A 15,233-nucleotide genomic window follows, 5' to 3' on the forward strand; every position below is an offset into this window, starting at 1 on the left:
CATAACAATTAGTACGTATATAAAATAAAATTAACTTAGCATACTTTAAGAAGCATCTCTCTATCTAATTTCATTAGGGCTCGAAACTATCACAGAAAATAGTAAATGTAAAATGTAGTTTCCTTCTGAAATTTTGTATTTACTCTAAATGTTTGTACATATCCTGGACTCAATAACATGACAAGATAAGAAGCTGATTTATGCAAAAGAAATTTTGATAATCTTTAATAAAATCTCTATAAAGCTCATAAAAAATATTTTTTCCCTTCACATCACAACAAATCTCTGCACTATACATTAAATATCAAGTATTTAAATGAATAGTATTTAAAATAAAAACATATATTTATGTAATAATTTAATACAAAACCGTATTTTTATCCCAAAGAGCATTAACCCAAAAGAGCTACTAATTTCAAAACGGCATTTGGGACCGATTCGCTTTTCAAACTGTTGGCACTAAATACTATCGCCAAGTATAATACTTAAAAAAGCTAAATAATGAAGAATTTGCATGATGCATGGATGTTTCTCGCATTGTGAAGAAACAGCGGTACTTAGAGCCATCAAATATCAAATAACGTAGTCCGCCAACCGAACATGAGCACCTGGAAGCCCGAATTTTAAATTTCGAATTTATTTTATTATCTATTTCAAATTTTGTACAATTTTAACGAATTTTTGATTAATAAATTCAACGATTTCAAAGCGAGCAATGGCAATACTGCACGGAAGAAAAACATTTTTATGATATTGCTGTTGAATTTTATGTGTTTTAGTGCGAAGAACATGATATTTAATAAATAAAGGTAACACACAAAACGTTAAAAAAACGTCCTATTGGGCGTAATATAAAATCTGAAATCTCTCAATTTTGTGTACATATAATAATTTAATATATAAACGTATTTTTTATATTTATCAATATATTCTAGGAAGCTCCAGCATTTTCTTCATATCCTTATACTAGTCACAATTATTATCATATTTCTTCAGTATAATGTAGATCAGAGTTCCTTAAACTGAGGGTCGCGGGACCTACAGCTGGGGATCGCCAAAAATTTCAACAGTTTCGATACTTTTTTAACTTATTATAATAATTTTGCAATTACTAAATATTTTGACACCATGTATCTGAAAATAGATAAATATAAGATAATACAGGCAAAGAAAAAAGGAAAACGTTCCGACACATTATTTTTATAATGTAAATGTTCATTTTACTTCCTTCGCAAAAGACGCTAGCATTTCCTCTGTTATTCATTTACAATTTTCACAGTCTTCTATGTCTTAAAATGAGAAATTAATGACCTTAAACTGCAGTAGTGTATAGTGTGCAACTGAAAACATTGACAGATTCATTCGCGCGTGTGTCGGACTTGCAAAATGCTTACGGGGTCCCACAAATGTTACGTAAATATTAGGGGGCCAGAGGTGGCCAAAACGTCTTAGTGATAAAAATGGGTAGCGACAGAAAAAAGTTTAAGAAGCCCTGATAAAGATTACATACGTATATATGAGGCCCACCAGCGGCCGAGCGGTAAAGGCGCTGAACACTGGTAGTTCGGTCCGAGGTTCGAATCCCGCGAACGGGCTGGCTGAATGGGCGTTTTCGTGGTTTTCCCCATGTGTAACGTGTATACGAGTCAGTTTCCCTTAGAAAGTCCTCCACGAAGGCATCCCTCCCCTTAGGTAGATAGCCCTCGTGTGCTTTGCCGTAATTAAATACACCACCACCAGATATATATGATATACATTCCTCTGCGAAACGAGATGTATTCCATTAATTTTTGCATAAAAAAGGATAAGTGTATAAACTCTTCGACAGTAAACTTTTATAAATAGCCCAAAGGGAATTTATTTTCTGAAGAATAGAAATTTTTACGCTTAAAATAAGGCAAAGAATCCTCATATTAAAAAGGTGCTGAGAAGTTTGTTTTGAGTTTCATTTCTGATAATGGTAACATTTTTCATTTGCATTTCGATCAAGTGATGCAGCTGAATCAATTTATCTTCTTGTGCCCTATGGCTATAACTGCCGCGTGTTAGGATCGCATCCCACGTTACTGGAAGTCACATTAACAGTGGGGTTATCAGAAATCTTAAACCCTGAAGAGTTTATGCGATGCCGCATTGTACGTTCTCCAGAAGGGAAGAGTTTTCATCGGATATCAACAACTACACTACTTTCTACTCTAGAAGCAGATAATTAATTTTGTACTTCAGTGACACATTTTAAGTGGAGAACCATTAAAATGTCTCCTTATAATTAACTTTTCTATCTTCCTTCTCGATCAAAGTTTCAATATTACCATTTTGTGCCGCCAAAAATTTTATTAATTAATGCTTTACTTAGTTATCGAGTGTTGTTAGTATTGGACCCAAGAGGTGAGTAAGTTTTGCCTATCATAATTAATCAGTGTCTTGGATGACCTCAAGGCGCAATACTGCTAAGTACTTTCAGCAAGATACGGAAACTTTACATGGGAACAATTTTAGAGTTCTGGCAGATGTTTTAAAATTAAGTGCACTGATGAGAGAGCTTTCGTTATAGAATATATATATGAAAGCGGACGCTTTAGCTCTGAGTGGCACTCTAGAGACGAAAGCTTCATCTTAAGTTTATGCAAAGCATATAAGTGTAAGTTTAGGCACGAGCTTTGAATATTTTGAAAACTTAAGAAAATTTAAACCAGTTGAGAGTAAGCATGATTTTAAACGTAACAACTCCTATATTGGGAGGAAATTCGATTACAAGCTCATAGCTTTTCAAATTTGCTTATGAAGATTTACTGCATAATATTAGATAGAAATATTAGGCAGTCAGTGGAGATTAACGGCTTATATCGTCACAGTTAAGATGTCACATGTTATTTAAAGCGAGGGTGAGTGCTTTAATGCATAAATATAACAGAGAAAATAAGAACAGGGCACTAATTAGGAAAAGGATTAAAAAAGCTTTAATAGGTATTTTTATTTTTTGCACTTCCTGAAAAAGGCTTTATCGTAATTTAACAAGAAAGGTAATTTGAAAGACAATTAAATCGCATTTTCAGTAATTATCCTATGTAATTAGAGATACCTTTATGAAAGCAGTTTCAAGTTCTGCAAGTTGGAGAACTTTACAATCACAAAACCAAACTCTTTTGTATGATACCTATAAAGAACAAATACTGTTTAGTAAAGCATCTTTGGATAAGGCATAAACGTATGGTTTACCTTGCTTTTCCGTACATTTACTTACTAGAAAATAATGCGAAAATATAAGATATTCTCACATACAGATTTAAGAAACACTTTAATTAGCATAATAAATAATTATGTGTGATATGCATGTATCTATTTTTAATATATCACCATATATTTTTAGGCAAGGTTCTAAGGTTTCCGCCCATCTGCGATATTGGTTAGTGACTCTGACTGCCGTAGGGCCCGGTTCATTGATGTTTGCAAATGTATAGCGTCTGTGCAGCATGGAGCACTTTACACATGTGGCGAACAGAAAGTCCTCTTGAGAGGTTGCTGGTTAGCGAAGAGAGGTGGGACAGCCTCGTACGCGTCAGCGTGATTTCTCTGAAAACTGGGGGTTGAATGTCAGCTAAAATCGGGCTGTCTCCTACATGGTGCTCAAGGTTCTTGCTAACGACAGAGGCATTTGAATCGTGCTGACTATTGCCAGACAAGTGAAATTAGGAACAACGACAATCTCTATGGTTTACTCAGCATTCCTCACATATTACTTGGCAAGTAAGTAGATTACAAAATTTACAGAATAGCTAACGTGTATTACATATGAAATCTGTGTCCTTTTGCCTTCTTAACAAATCACTGGTTTCCTATTACAAGTGATTATTTTCTAAATGCAGAGAAACAGTTTTTCTATTGTGTCTTCTATTTTCTTCTACTGAATGTTTTTTGCAGTGTAAAGTAAATATAGACTGTTACATATCCTTATATATTTAGTGTTCGTCGTTCCCTTTTATGTGTGAAATATTTTTCAGAGAATAAAATGTTTTTTTTTTGGATGGACTACATATTTTAACTAACTAAACCATCGACATAAAAAACGATAAACAAATAAATAAATAAATGTACAAATGAAAAAAAAATCAAAAATGAATAAAACATCCTCAGCTGATTCCAGTAGATATGAATTTAGCCTATAAAGGGATGAGGGACAATCAATCCAGTTATAGGAACTTTTTGCGATTATACGTTTCATACATTTTGTCATCCAGGGAACCATCGAATTCATCAGTGATGTTTTAATTGTCAGGCAAATAAAGTGGAGAATATATAAAAGCTGACGTAATCTATATAATATACAGGGTTATCCAAATTAAACTTCCCCAACTCAGAGGCCTGTGCAGAGTGTTGTATGGGTCATAATGTGATGAAATTTTAAAAACAGACACTTCAGATCATGCGCTCGAGATTTATTAAAAAAAAAAAATAGTACAAGAAGTTGCCGATAGGTAGCGCTGTAATACTATTAATGTGCATATTGCAGCAACGTGATTTGCAGAAATAAAGCTTCTGCGCAACGTATCCAAAAGACGAGCCCTACAAAATTGGAAGACAGGGGATCCTGTAGTTCGGTAAACATTTGCGTTGCAGTTCCTTGCCAGAATGGAAGTCGATGCTGCTTGGCCGTGGAACATCCTTTGGACGGATGAGGCCCATTTTCACCTGAATGGTCAAGTGAATACGCACAACTGCCGCATTTGGGCAAGTGAAAACCCGCGCGCAATCCATCAGATGCCCTTTAACCCTCCAAAGGTACTGTATGGTGCGGTTTCACTGCAACATTCGTCATTGAGCCATATTTTTTTGAAGAGGTGACCCCAACAGGGCTCAAAATCTGCTCTATAACAGGAGAACGGTATCAGGACATGTTGACAACGTTTGTGATCCCTGAACTGCAACAACATGGCCGCCTCCAGAACACGATATTTATGCAGGATGGTGCACCTCCCCATATTCTTGGTGGCGTTCAACAAGTGTTACCGATGCAAGTGTGGCCAGCCGCTGTTTCCCTACAGCTTCCTTCAGCTCGCCTGATCTCAGGCCATGCGACTTTTGGTTATGGGGATTCTTAAAGGATAGTGTCTACCGAGAACACCCAGCAACCTTGGCACATCTGAAAGACGCAATTATTCGACATGTTCGTGGAATTAATGTGGGCTTACTGCGTTCCGCTGTGGAACACACTGCTTTGCGAATGGAAAGAGTTGTGGAGAACCACGGCACACATATAGAACATCTGTAGAATGTCTTGTTGATCTGCAGCGCCACCTATCGGCAACTTCTTATACTAATATTTTCTGTTTAATAAATCTCGAGCGCATGATCTGAAGTGTCTGTTTTTAAAATTTCATCACATTATGACCCACACAACACTCTGCACAAGCCTCTGAGTTGGGGAAGTTTAATTTGGATAACCCTGTATTTGTAACAAGAATTCCATGAATTAATACCTAGAGAGCTATAATATTCTTAATTTGCTTTAATGGCTTCAATAATAAGGTTTGGCATGAATTAATATCGCAGGAAATCAAAATAGTGAGAATTAACTTCGAAATTATGCCAAATCATTATAATATCCAAGGTTATAGATATTAATATTGTGCAAGATCAGAAAAATGGATAATCATTGTAACGATAAGCTAACTGTAGTTAACGTAGAGCTTTAAACATAATTTGCTAGGGAAAGGAGATTAAATTTAATAAGTACCATTGAATATAATTTGCATTAATAATAAACAGAGAAGTTTGCGTAATATAATGGACCTAGTGATAATCGCTTTAATCTCTATGATCTAAATGTATATTTAACCATTTCTGAATAGATAAATGTTTCAAGCAATAGTTGTTTTGGAGCATGGCTCATTTAAATGGAGCTAATAGTAGTTACTATATAATAATTCAGTTTTAATATTTTTCCTCACTACATCTGATATTACCAGTAGAATAAGAATAATGATTGCTCCTGCAGTTTGTTTTTTCTCATTGTGTATTTCAAATTTTTACAAAAACAAACGTGCAACAATAAAACAGTTTTTATCGAAATTTTGACACTCAAATACATTGGCATGGTCAGATTCACTGTTTTGAGCATTTTAAAGTTTTATTTATTTTTCGAAACGCAATTAATGTTAACTATTCAACCCAAATTAAGCAATAGATTATGTTTGAGTACAACAAAGCACAAGAGGGCTATCTGCGTAAGGGGAGAAATGCTTTCGCGGACGACTTTCCAAGAGAAATAAGCTCGTACTCGTATTACACATGAAGAAAACACGAAGCTCAAGCCTACAGCCAGCCCATTTGCCTGGACTCGAACTCAGATCAAGGAATCAACGTCGATCACTGGTGGAGCTCTCAAATTAAGCAAATTATTTAACCTCAAATGTATATTAAATATAATTTTTTGTCATGTGAGCCCAAGAATAATTCAAAGAATAATTCAGTAGTTTATATTTAATATGGCTATTATACGACTATTCTTTATCACTCTAACAGTGATTAATTGCTTGCTCTCGGTAACTTCTGTGATGCATTTTAATGAAGTTAGAAAAATGAGAGAGTTTTAGAGATTGGACTTCTTAAGATTAATGTGATATCAGATTTCTGATTAATGAAATTATAGCTTGGATTAATAAGGTATTTCTCTCGCCTTTCGTAGCATGCCTTCGTGGTGTGGAGGTCTGCACGCATTTCAGAGGTCCGAGGTTAGATTCCCGGCGAAGGTGTTGCTAATTTTTCAATTTCTCTTACTTTAAAAATAACCTAATGTCTCTACATACTCATTGCAAGTAATGTATACTGGAGATAGGCTTCTACACTGACTACCAATAAGTATTTGGACACCTATGCAAATGACGATATCTGTGGTCCTAAGGTACGTCACGGACTCCGCTGGTATATATCGTGTAGGAAACAGCATCGGCTTTAGTCGCATGCAAGATGCCTTGCAGTTCGGAGCTCTCTGATTTCTAGATAGGTATAATTATCGGGTCTCACAAATGTGGCCGATCCTTAAGGGACATATCTAGCGATCTGAAGTACCCAAAATCGACAGTGGCCTATGTGATTAAGAGGTGGAAGGTGAGAGGTGATTGTCGGAATGTTCCCCGAGTCGGCAGACCAACGAAACTGGGAGACAGAGACCGACGAGTGCTGTCCAGAGAAATTCAGAAGAACCGCACCCAACCGATGGCCCTCATCCGCAAGGAGCTTCAACAGGCATCCGGGAGTATTGTTTCAAAGAATACCATCCGTAAGGAAGCACATCTGCTTGGTTTTCATGGTCGTGCTGCTGCCCATAAGCCTTTAATCACAAAGTCCAACCTCGCTGTTTGGTTAATGTGGTGCAAAGCACATCGAAATTGGACCGTAGATCAGTGGAAACGGGTTCTTTGGAGTGACGAATCAAGGTTCACCCTTTACCGTTCGGATGGCAGGGTCTGGGTCTGGCGTCTACCTGTAGAAAGTCTCCTGCCAGAATGCATTGTGCCAACAGTCAAGTTCGGCGGAGGTGGAATTATGGTCTGGGGGTGTTTCTCCTGGTATGCGCTGGGACTCTTGGTCCCCATTCATGGTAAGCTCAACTCCGATGCCTACTGCACTATTTCGAATGACAATGTGCTTCCTACGTTGTGGCAGTTTTACGGGTTGGACCCCTGTTACTTTCAGGACGACAATGTCGGTTGTCATGCTCGACGTTAACCAAGGCTTGGTATGGTGCCAATGGAGTTCATCGAATGAACTGGCCTGTCCAGAGTCCACACCTGAACCCTATCGAGAACCTCTGGGACGAGTTGCACCACCGAATTCAGGGGTGCACTACCCGTGCAAAATCGGTGAAGGAACTTCTATGTCTTCTCCAAGCCGAGTGGAAGAAAATACCACTAGCTGTCATACAAAGACTTTGTGGAAAGTATGGCCCGGATGGTCCACGCTGTAATTACCTCTCGTGGAGGCTCTACCGACTATTGATTTTGAATAAAGTTAGTTTTTCTTTTCTATCACAGGTTTCCAAATACTTATTGGTAGTCAGTGTATATATCCTACATTATGACATCTGAAATAAATATGAATCAAGTTGAGTGCTTTCGTAAAATGAATGTTAAAAAAATCTGAATAACTGGTCTATTATGCGCGTTGTGTCACTGGGGATGAGACTGGAATCAACCACGAAGGCAACATTAGAAAGGCCACCCGATTTGACACGACGAACAAGTTGGCAGTTATTAGACTGGTTGCATCATTTAGCATGACATAACACACGAGATTTATGCTCCTTAGGAAAGATGTACTCATAGAGTATTTGTAGGGATATATGTAATTTATTTACCACATAATTTTATTTTGAAGCACATTTTCCTCTTCTTTTCAAATCCTTGCTTTCTTGCAAGAATGAGATTTCAGTTTCGTGTGCTATGTAGAATAGGGTAGAAAGGAACTATTCAAGCTGGTGTCGTCCACGTTGTTTCTCCTCTATTTAAGCTTATTATTTTACGGCCGTGCATATTGATTGTCGGTCAGTCTACGTCAGTTATAGGGCCAAGAGCCAACTATGCGTTAAATATCGCTCTGCAGCTTCAACTGATTATTTCACTTCTTCTCAGAAGGTCGTCTTATCTGCGGAAATAAACTCTATTGAAAAACGTGAAAAGTTCAGCATTATGTTAGTCTTTTACATAACGTCGATTCGTTATTTTATAAAATGAGCAGGACTAGCGTACGCATTTTGCACAAAAGCTATAAAACCGGCAATTATTACAATATCTGAATTTCACATGTCACTAGATGAGTTTTACATACCATTGCATGTACCAGAGTTTTACACATCATTGCCTACAGATAAACTTCACACATCAGGTACACAAACATTTATCATAACACTTATAATAACACGTCATTACGTGTGAACACGAAATCGTATGAAATACATAAACAGTAAGTCTCCAGTTGCGTGGAAAATATTAAACGTTTAATTTTTCTATTTAGAATTCATGGGTGAAAATTTTAATTTTTCATTTAACACGGTTTCATACATTTTCTGATTAGAAATATCTTTCAGGAAAATCTCCAATCTTTTCTTCTAAAAAAATAAATATAACCAGTAATTAATCACGATTAGGATGATGTAACATGATCAATATTACGGATGTGCACTAATTACTCGGATGTCATCGGAAAGTAATTTTAGCTCCAGATTTGGGTAAACAATTAGCACCTACTCTGGTAACCGAAAACATAAATAAAAAGCAGTGGTAACAAACAAGAAAAACCTGTTTAAAAATGTGATAATTAAGGATCAATATTCAGAGTTGAGACGGCAGCTAATTATATGTCGTCAGACCCACCTGCTGTGAGCATCTCTATTCATTATTCCCGACATAATCGCTGGACCTAATCTTACTTTTTATAGGAAATATGTTTCCTTACAAGATTCTAAAGATAAAAGATAAGATGCTTTAAACTATGAAATTTTAGTGTCTCTCATCATAAAAAATCCTGCACCAAAGAGACACTTGTACATGCATTTCCACTTTGGTTCATTAAAGTAAATACTTTGCTGTAGCTGCCTTTTAGGCATATTTTTCCTGATATTTCCAGGTGGTAAACTTTAAATAATTTGTTATTTTTTATAATTACTTTGGATAATGAAATTCGGATCCTTTTAAGTGTATTTTTTTCTTTTGCTTGTACATTTCTTTCTCATTTAACAAATATTTTCACATCAAGGCGTATACTTTAAAATATAATCCTTTTTCGTGAAATTATTTGCAATAAAAACATAACGACATAACAACCATTTTCACACGAAATTATTAGGCATTTACAAAATTTCAGATTAAATAGTTTAAGAAGGTTATATGCCTTGTATATTGCAGTCGTTAGCATTAGTAGTTAGGTTAATGATAGCTGAAATTTCCCCATTTATTAAATAAGTAAAATACTGTAATAACGGCAAATACTATGTAATTTTAATTAATTAAAATTGATTATGGTATGATGTATGATGAAACAATAAATCACTGAATAAATCACTAAGCAGTGCTTTTTAATGCCTATTTTATGCAAACGTATTCTTACTTGTATAAAATGTTTAAGAACGTAATATGTTTAAGGAATTTCACTCTCGATTTCATCCACGCTTTTTTGACAGAATGTTAGCAAACTAGCACGCATGTGTATTCAAATGAGATAGAAAGAAGTGGTACTTAAGAGAAGGTTTGAAAAGTTGATTTTAGAGCGTGTTATACCTGCTAGTTTGAATTACTAGGAATTAGATTTCTGTGGCATTGAGCGCTTCTAGCCATTAACCTGCTAGAACGCGAGTCGGGCCTGCGAGGCCCGCTCGTTACGAAAACGTAATACAAAACGTTTTCGCCGTTGGTGAAATTTTTCGACCTTCTCGGTAGCTGCGTTTAAAGTCATGTACTTGTCATTCACAAGCATTTCCGTGATTGAATCCTTTATCCTTTCTCAGAAACTGAGTAACCGGGCTTCCCAGGTCCGAGGCGCTCGCTCGCATTGTCATTTAAAATTGTGAAAAATATGAAAGAGATAAGGCAGTTGCAAAAAGGTGTTGCAATTTGAGTTATGACGATGAAATGAGAAGACTACAGAAACTATTAGCCGAAGTGTCGACCGATAAAGATACGACTAATGAAGAGGACGAAGAAATAGATGGTGAAGAACAGTTTAGTGATAACCAATCGAATTCTGAAGAGGCATTATACTCAAGCGATGAATCTAGTAATGAATTAAGTAATTTTGTGTCCGTCAGCGAATTGTTACCTTGGCAAATATAATGTGACAAAATGAAATAAAAATTTAAAAAAAGACTTGCTGTGAGAACTCTTGCTCACAACATTGTGAGAAAATTGCTCGGAAATGTTTGTGAAACAAAATTTGTGTCCTCCCCTATGAATTCTTGGTAACTACTTATGGATGAAATAATAGTAAAAGTTCTAGTAGATTGTGCAAACATTTATATCAAATCCATTGCCGTCAAATTTGGAAGATAGAGATATGCTCGACCCACAAATATTACAGAAATCAGAACATATATCGGTCTTCTTTATTTTGGAGGACTCCACAAGGCTTCTCACGTAAATGTTCTCGACCTTTGGGTGACTGACGGAACAATGCTTGACATTTTTCATCGAACAATGTCTAACAACGTTTTGTATTTACAATGAGATGTTTGAGATTTGATGACAAAAGAGATCGCTTGTCTAGAAGGCAAATAAATAAACTGGCTGCGATAAGATATGCCTTTGAAAGGTTCGTTGAAAATGGCAAAGAAGTTTACAGTCTTGGCCTAACGGACCGAAAATCACAAATTTGCTGTGCTATGTGCGAGAAAAATATTTGCGGTAAACACAGCGCGATTATTTGCAAACAAAAATGTGAAATGAAAGTTTTATTTTGAAATTATTGCTGTAAAAATTTAATATTGCATAAATTAGTACTAAATTTCCCATGCGCTCTAAAAGAAATCAGTTTATTTTTGTTGTTAATGATAAAAATAATTTCAGTCTTAAAATTGTTTTAAAATACAATTTTATTAGAATTATTAAATTAAACGTATATTTTTATATTTTATACACTCTGGTTTTATTATTTAGATGTTTTTTTTTTCAATTACACAAGCAATTTTATTTTTGTTTTGATGAGAAAAACGCTTCGGGCCTACGGAGCCCGACGCGCGTCCTCGTGTAGCTAAAAGTAGCGCGCGTCTTCGCGGGTTAAGCTTTTCTATGCCGATTTCTACGAGTTAGAGCCTTCATGCGCTTTAAAATATTTTGTGAGCTGTTAGACTGAACTTAATACACTTTATTTTAAGATCATTGTCACCTGTTTTGTTAAATTACTTGCTTGATGAAAGCCAAAAGTATTGGTTTTATGTACGCCCAATTAGCGCTATCAGTGAAATTGTATTGAGTGAATAAGAGTTCTTCTGTACACTTCCGCGTTTTCTGCATGTTTTCCAGTTGATTTTATAAATCTCAAGGTCTCTGTAATCATTCAAACACTTATCTGATGATAAGAGTCCCAAAGTACTTTAATTTTAGCCACATTGTCTGAAATTCCAAAACTTCTTGGGCACAGGGCTTTGTTCGCCATCAACGTCCTCTCTTCCGTCTTTGAAAGCTTTATGCCTCCTAAACACTTTTGCATTGGAGAAATAATCCTTCCCGTAGGCTTCTTGTAACATGACAGGCATCTCAGTAGCCGATGTTTTAATTTGCACAAAACTTTACAAGGTATCGCTGCTCATCATTCCTCTGCATTCTAAAAACCTAACGCCATATTCAAATGCATGCCTGCTTCGCAAGCGATCCGTGCGCTATAAAGGTTCAAGGCCAATTCACTTCACCAGATATCTGATAGCCCTCACCACCCGTACCGCCGACAAACACTCCCCCTTTGACCTTCTCGTTGGCGCAAAACATTCAGTCTCTTTACTTTCTGAACAGACCTTGTATGTATCAATATTTCCTATACGCATACCTCTTTACAGTAGTACATCTTAATGCATCGAAATTATGCTTTCAGGAAAATTTTGATTTCTTGAGTGTTGTGAACTATCAAGTAATTCATTTCCCAAAATTCAAGATTCCTTTTGGAAATTAAATGCATATTAGACGGAGAATTATTTGACATTGCTTCTAACTAATTCTTAATTGTTAACGGAAACAGTGAAGTAAAAGTTTACTTCGGATTGGCATGGCCACTCAGAACTAAATTCTCCCCATGAGATATAAGAACTCCCCATGAGATATAAGAACTACAGGATCATTTGACCTCATGGACGTACATACAAAGGATACCCAGATTCACTGGCAGTATGAAATAACGTTTTTCGACACCAAGTGGCAATGTTTTCAGTGAACATATCTTTCTTCGTCATTTGACGTCATGGACATACGTACAAAATGTACCCAGATTCTCTGACAGTATGAAATGACGTTTCGCGATGCAAAGTGGCAATGTTTCCTGTAAATATATCTTTCTGCAGCAGCACATCTTAATTAACAGAAATTATTCTTTCAAGAAAGTTCTGCTTTCTTAAGATTCGTGAATATGTTTAATAGTGTGCAATTCATTTCTCAAAATCCAAGATTTCCTTTGGAAATCCTCAGAAATTTTGAGCTTGCAGAAAAAATATAGTTTAAAAAGGAGTTGTTTTATGCAGGAAAGCAAAAGACATAATGAAACTCATGGGAAATAAAAAAAATGAAATTTATTGCATGTTTTATATTTATTTTGTTTATGCTTTTCATTCCAGTGAAATAAAAGAATAATATTGTTTTAAATTATTAAAATTATTTTTAATAGATTAGCATCAAAAAGTTTTTCTAATTTGTCTTGGAAATCACAAACCCAAAATCTAAATACATAAATAAAAATATTATCCAAAAATCTTGATTCAACATTATATTATAATTCTCGAGATGTTCGCGACCGACAGTCTCTAAAGATTGCTGATTACAATCACTGTTTTTCAGGCAGTGTTTAATTATAATAGCTCAGATATTCAGCATTTATTACGGAGCTATAGTGTATTCTTTTGATGTATGAAGCTGATGGTGATCGTAATTGTAATTAAAATCTTTCTGTTTCAACATTTGTCAAAAACAAGATTTTATTAATTTATTGGTCAACAGATGTACTAAGTGTTAAAATCTAGCTGAAATTAGAGTATGTTTCAAAGTATACTACCTGTTTACCGCGTTTTATTTGCCTTCCAGAACTTTAAGCCACTGGTATTCCGATACGCATCAATATTTAATTTTTATATTAAAATGTTTTTCCTTTACTGTTAAAAAGCGGCACAACATTTCCTTTCTCTATGCTTCTGATAATGATGAGTACAGACGTTCAGACAAACAGACTTCTGTGAACGAGAATAACAATCACACTTCAAGATGATACGAATGTGTTAAGTGATGAGGAACTGGAGATGTCCACCACTACAGTGTAATTAACTGTAATTACACTGTAAAGATACACTGTAATTAACTCAATGTGTATCAAGTTTCACATCTCGTTGGCAATCTTGTTTTTGTTAATAATCTTCCTTTTCACTATCCATAACACTAAATTCGAATTTCCAATTAGATTTAGTGTCTACAGAGATTTAACATTTAATTGGAGTAGTATATCGAGGTATTTTTTATTCTCACGCCTCAAACCCCCTCTTGTTTTCAGAATGATGCCATTCTGCTTGTTTCAGTGCTACGCCTTTTATAATTAGCAAAACAAAATCTCTATTTTTGGATGCTATAAAATGCAGGTTTTGTTCAAAATGAGATATCTCATACAGTTTCGTGACAAAAGCTACATGTTCTAATTTCTTCAAAAGCAACATTCTACGTTCTTCATATCCATAAAATAAAGTTCAGTACGTATGTCATAGGTGAAATAAAAGCGTATTCTATAAATATTGCTTACAAGAGTAATAAGCAAATATTAAAATATAAGAGGGAATTGAAAGACATTATTCATAATCACCATATTATTGTACAGGTATCTGAAAAATTTTTACCAAGGTTTCCCAAAACACTTAACCAAGGAATACATAAATAGAGAATAATTATGTCTTCGCATCCGTAACAAATTGACTATCCTCATTTCAGCAAATTTTGTGAAAGGTTTTTTTTTTTCTTCAAAATCATTAAAAACATCTTCTGAGAATTTTTTCAAGTGCTCTGTCGAGGAGGAATAATGTCTTTAAACAGCAAATAAAAAGCATTACAGAACACATATTAGTCGTTCTTTACTGCATCAAATGCAAAAATGTAAAAACGGATTTTTGTCGCATCAGAAAATTATTAAGTACTCTTATATTATTTAAAGTTAACGATTATTGCTTAAGAACAAGCATTTCGCAAATAAAAAAGTTACTACGCAGTAAGAAAATAACAACAGTTTTGACAATAAACGATATCAATAAAAACACTCGTTAGCATCTTGAGCGCAAACTAAATTGCTTTATTTATTTGTGCAGCTAAAATACTTAAAATATCTCCCACTTGTTTAAATTTGTTTTTATATTCATCTCTTTTTTATACAATTTTCGTAGGTAAAAACTCTTCAAATGAATGAGTAAAAATACTTCAGAATGGGCAATGAATTTCTGTTATTTAGATTGAGACAGGTTATTTAATAAAACATTCAATGAATTTCTTTTTCCGCTTCTTTTCAAAGAC

The sequence above is a fragment of the Stegodyphus dumicola genome, chromosome 4, assembly GCF_044657685.1.
Source record: "Stegodyphus dumicola isolate Sdum_Otavi_A_Nest chromosome 4, ASM4465768v1".
In the NCBI taxonomy this organism is placed as follows: domain Eukaryota; kingdom Metazoa; phylum Arthropoda; class Arachnida; order Araneae; family Eresidae; genus Stegodyphus; species Stegodyphus dumicola.